General features: G+C 29.2%; 1 long non-coding RNA gene across 1 annotated transcript in view; it reads right to left on the bottom strand.

Annotated features, from left to right (window-relative positions):
* Positions 1-2,521: 2,521 nt before the first annotated feature.
* LOC115244696 overlaps positions 2,522-6,071 on the bottom strand; it is a 14,577-nt gene continuing 11,027 nt past the window's right edge. The window contains exons 2-3 of the long non-coding RNA XR_003885414.1: positions 3,596-3,739; positions 2,522-3,157 (exon numbers count right to left, since the gene is read on the bottom strand). This is a non-coding gene — a long non-coding RNA (uncharacterized LOC115244696). The remainder of the gene's footprint in view (positions 3,158-3,595; positions 3,740-6,071) is intronic.

Raw genomic sequence — 6,071 nt, 5'->3', positions numbered from 1 at the left:
GATAATGTTCCTCGTTGAGAAACCTTTAATCTTGTAATTATAAACTCCGCATCATTCATGAATTAACCTTGTGAATGAAACTATTGATAAATTAATTAGAATTTTTTCTAATAATTCTTTTTCTTTCACAGTTTATTATATAATTATATCATTAAATCTTTCATTGCAATAAACAAATTAATGCGTGCATTTTTCTACAAAAATATATCAGGAAAATATACATATATGTATATAAAGAATTATTTTATTTAAACTTATATACTAATGAACAAAGCATATTTGTATAAATTTACAATCCACATAATACTTATGTAAAATTGCAGTATTCTAGTTTACCAGCAGCATTTTGATAATACAAGATATTGATAATACTTTTCTGCATATATTAGAAATATTATAATGTGTATGTGTGTTAAGTTTGGAGTATTTAAAAATAATATGATTCTTTGGATGATTGTAAATTCATATTATTATTAGATATTTTCTTTATACTTTCTGTTGATATATACAGATGGCAAAGCAGATATAATATATAATCACAATTCTATAGATATAGATGATAAAAAGCAAGGACACTCTGAAACACTAAGTCGATTTACAATATTTTTATGATACAACAAATATCTTCAGTTATATGCTATTTTGAGAATGCTTTAGATGATTGATAAAAAATTTTATATCGAAACTTTATAATTCTTTCGGATCAGACATATTGTTTGTATATTTTTTATTACTTCTTTATATATATTTTTCCTATTGTTTGCAATATGAACGAGAAGAATTAATGCTAAAAATTTGATATTGAAATTTTAAACATTAAATTACAGTTAAATTGAAATTAAAAAGAAAGTGTAATCTTTAAAGTTTTAGTTCATTGACAGTCTTTGAAATTCATTCAATTATTAACATATCAAAATCAAAATAACAGCACAGAAAATTTTCTTCCTGGTAAACCTGTGATACAAAACATGAGCTGTCTCATGATTCTAGTGCCAATGATTGCGCTGTTTTAATCGACGATAAGGTCGTCGTCCCTCGGAGTTCACCGTTCCATGTTCGTAGTTATATCTGCAGAGAATGTTATGGCTATCGATCGAGTGCAGGGCACTTTGATACACTATTCGTACAACTAATAACGATCAAGCTCTAGCACAGCATACGACATTATTGAATCACAGCGGGGAAATAAAGTATGTGTGATAGCATTAATCCTTTGTGGAGTGTCACGCAATTTCCGCTGCATGATCGTCAAGTGATTAGGGATCAGTTTTAATAGATTTATAGATTACGCAATTTTTACGTAAATTGGCTGATTCATTTCCGTAAATCTGCAATCGTCAAAGTGGTGACTATAATAGTTGCAAAACACATACAGCTCGCAAAACAATTTAAACCGTTTCATTCAACTTATAAATTTAACAATGTTCACAATATATATATACACACACACAATTGTTTTACAACTATTATAGTCACCACTTCTGTATGTTAAAGAATTTTAGCATCAAAAAATATTTTTTGATACTAAAATTTTAAGTATTGAAAGTATGAAAGAATATAAAATATTTTTTGATGCTAAAATTCTTTAACATACAGGTTAAATATTGAAGATTAAAATATGAAATATATTATGGAATTTTTTTATATTTTGTATGCTATGAGAGAGAAAGAGAGAGAGGGAGAGAAATATGCTTTTATTATATACAATTAATATAATAATATTATTATATATATAATGTGCAACGTTCTTCTTTATAAATATAAATCAGCAAAAATTATTAGAATTGAGAAAAATCAATGTATAAATACACCAAAACGCAGTTTTCTCCTTGTAGATTATGCTCGCAACAATGCATAAATTCGTTGAAGCGTTGAATCAAGCGGCGTCCACAAAGAGAGCAACTCCATGACAGTGTCTATCATTACCATACTGTCGATGGATAGCTCTCTTCATAGCGAGCGCTTCATCCCTCAGTTTTGAATTTTCTTCCATTTCCATTTCATTAATTTTTCCATGTGATAGCATAGAAACATTATAACATATATAACAAATATTAAGTACGAAGTAGATAGAAAAGGAGAGAAAGAGAGTATCTACAGAATTCTTTAAATATTTAAATAGTTATATATCTTATATTAATTTTTACAGAGAGAGAAAGAGGGATACTCAGAGTATTACTCACTTCTTATGTAACATATGCGAAGGAACTTCCTTGAAGAAAAAAGTCTATTTATTAGGTTCAATAAATTTTGCGCGATAACGGTTATCACGCGAAACTCATTGTACGCAATACCGCGACGGTATCGTAAAACGAGAGCCCTGAATAACCTCATCAGCAAGGTTTTAACTTGCTAGTATAAAAAAAGATGAATGAATCCAGTTCAATTTTTCTGAAATATTTATATTTATTTTATAATTATAATAATATTTGAAATTCTTGAACAAAATTGAAGAATTAAAAATAAAAATTAAGAATTTCTCAATATTGTACAATGTAGCAATAATATAATATTGAAGGTATATTTTTCAGAACGTTTTATGTTTTTTGAATGTCATTTTTCAGGAGCAAATTCTCAGCTCTCTTTTTCTCTTTTTCTCTCTTTCTCTCACTTCTTTTTTTCCCAATTCTCTAATCTATTAAAACCTTATCGCGCGCGTATATACTTTTGTTTTTTTAAAGTCGTCTGCTAATTATAATTATAATTTCTCATACTGCTTGATAATTGTTTTATCATAATATCGCGCACTTTAATTCAATCTTCTTATTCTAATTTTGTTAAAATTCTATGATATACATACATATATATCTGCAATATATCTGCTATGCAAATGACTGGCCACTTTTATTTGCAAAGCTCATGATCTCTGCCTCATTTGTAATGCACTAACCAATATCAGCGATCAGCTACCAGTATAGCTGGTCCGCAACTCAAGGAAGGAGGTAGCTCCTCACGCAAAAGTGTGGCTGCTCCAACTTAGCGGCATGACTCGTTATCAGGAAGGTGCGAGGAGCCTCTTCCTCTTTAGCGCCGCCATCTGATTGCACCGCAAACATAAGCGCTTTGCTACCAGCTCGTGCCACGACTTGTTAACACATCCTTTTGGCCAACCAACAATGCCGCGAAGTACGAGAAATTGCAAGCAGTTCGGTGCCCCCTAAAATTAATCGCCGAATTAAATATGGTCCTTTTTTAAATGAAATTTTTCTTTTTATTGGGACGCAAAAAATTAATATGAAAGATATAAACTTTTTTATAGTAATTCATGTGCCTCTATCGTTTTTTATATTGTTTTGGTTTCTCATCTCGTATAATAATTCAATAATCCGCACGATTCTGTTGTCGAAAAATTTAAATGTCATAAAATAAATATCAAATATTGTCAAGTATTGTAATAACGACGGTATTATAACACATGATCCATCTTTCTTTATATATACGTAAAAGAATGATACCCATATTGTTTTTACATTTTTAGTTTTTTCTGGGCAGTGAAATTGCAAGGTGGTTAGTATTCGATGCTCGTAAGATTCTGAAGACGTGCCAACTTCGCGTCACCCGTAATTAACGTGTTTCAACTAATCCATGTACAAACCTGTACGACATAAATGAACGTCGCGACGATATTCTCGATGGAGCAAGATCGTTCTGCGTTCTATTTACTCAGATGACATTTCCACCGCAGTTACAAGCAACTGCTTAAACAGTCGTTGATTCGGCAATTGCAACGCGAAAGGTACTGAAATTAAATCGGGATTTTAGAACATTTTCATATCTTTAACGGATCTTTTTCTTATTTTAGATTAGTTTAGATGCAGAAATATACAATTGGAATGATTATATTATTAATTTTTTTTTGCGTTGGAATAATTTTTATAGTAAACATTATTTATATATATAATGGAAGAGATAAAATGAGGTGTGAATAAGATGCTCTCTAATAACGATATAAAATGATTTTTTATAAACTGTGAGATTTTATTACTTTGTGTGAGATATAAGAATATCTTACAATTAGAAAAAAATTTAGATATAATAAATTTTTTTATAAATATAGAAAGCCGATTTGAATATTACCAATTTTAAATACGAATACAATTCTTAAAACATAAAAAATTTTAAAATAAAAAAAATATATCTACAGTACTTAGACTGTCAAGATTAATTAATAAACTATTACTATAGCGTTTACAATTTGGAACGTTAGCCTGTGTTTTCTATCACTTGATAAACGAGCGATGAAACCTACGAGGTATCGTCTTTGAGAGCCGCGATTGCACCTTATCAGCAAGCGATGTGATAAGGCGATAACGAAGCGACTCGCTTCGTTATTACCGAAAATCCTCGGTAACCTCGGCAATATAATTCCCGAGTAGTAAATTTTAATAAATTTCGCTCACGTAGCGTTTTCGCTCACCGGGATACATATTTTGCAGTCGCAATTACCAGCAGCTTGCATTAATTACAACCGCGTTAATTTACAAGTGGCTGCACGTCCTCTCCGGTAGTTTACACGCTTGCATTACATAATCGATTTTAGTCTATCCGCAGTCGGCATATTTTTTTCCTCTCGTCGTTTGCGGTAGACAACATTTTTCTATTACGGAGCACGAGATCGTGTCGCAATGTTTCTTTTCTCTTTTTGTTTTTTTTCAAGAAAATAACGGAGCTATATAGACTTCGAAATCTTACGAGTGTATGCGATCTCTGAACGTTAATTAATAAACAAGCATAATTGAATCGAATCACCTGTGTTAAGTTAACGAGCGAGCAATTATTGGACGCTTTACTATGTATCTCGACGCGATATGATATTGAAATGATTTTATAATTGATACAAGACGATCACATTTGAAATTTTCAATTGATGATGTAATATTTTATGCAACTGATCGGGCTTATATGCGAGCGTTCACGACGAAATCTTATCTTCACTGACGAATTATTTTCGAGAAGACTCGCAATGACTGCCGTAAAACTGTCCCACTACAAGATAAAAGAAGTAAAATGAAACAACTCGATAATGCGAATTACGTCGCACTTGTTCTATTTACGATAAAAGCATTCGCTTTACAATTTATAGACAAAATTTAAAAAGTGATAAATAATTAAACTTATTAATTAAGATATATATGTTTACAGATATACATTGGTTATTGAAAAAAATAATAGCTTTAGTCATCAGCATTAAATAACTATTATAGTTTAATAAGAGCCTATTCACGCGCAAAAGTAATTAAATGTTTGTAATAATTAAGTGTTCTCCAGAAAATTTTGAAAGTTTTCTGTATATTTTTACAGAGTTCTTTTGGACAACGTTTAATTATTTTGTCTCGTCATCCGCGATTAGACTCTTATTGGCCGTAAATATCATTTGATATCGATAGCATCTAAAGAGCCATGTTTTTTTGATTTTGCTATCAAATTAGGAAGAATTGAGTTTAATTACGTAAAATATAGTGTCATATAATATATTATATACTAGAAAACACATTTAGATAAATTTTAATCTTTGAAAATATAGGAAATTTTTAATATACAACTATAATATCTGTTATATTATATGCTTAATAAAAAAATTTTTAATATATATAATTTCGTTATGGAATATTCATGTAATATTTCAAATTATTGATAAAATGTGATAAAATATAAAGTTATAAAAACACATTAATAATAATAAATATAAATAACTTTTTTGTAAAATATGAGAAAAATAATGACTCTTTATTCCTATTTATGTTACCATATAATGTTACATTATATCAGGGATATATATTATTGATATGAATAATGAATAATTTAAATAATTCATAATTATAATTTTATATATGTATACATTTTTACGGTTTATTATACATATTTTATTATTTAGAACTGGAGTAGAGAGTATATATTGGGAGAACACTAGTAGATACCAAAAATCGACTTTGTTATCACGTCCTTGCGATAGTTATCATGTCTTTCTAAGAAATTAAGCTTTAAGAATTATTTATACTTCATGCGCGTTATATAAATGTTTTATGTTTTACTCTGCGTATATATATATATATATATTATACGTATAAATA

Source organism: Formica exsecta, unplaced genomic scaffold (assembly GCF_003651465.1).
Source record: "Formica exsecta isolate Colony F162 unplaced genomic scaffold, ASM365146v1 scaffold83, whole genome shotgun sequence".
Lineage (NCBI taxonomy): Eukaryota > Metazoa > Arthropoda > Insecta > Hymenoptera > Formicidae > Formica > Formica exsecta.
Note: the sequence above shows the minus strand (reverse complement) of the source record. Positions and strands in the feature narration are given on the sequence as shown.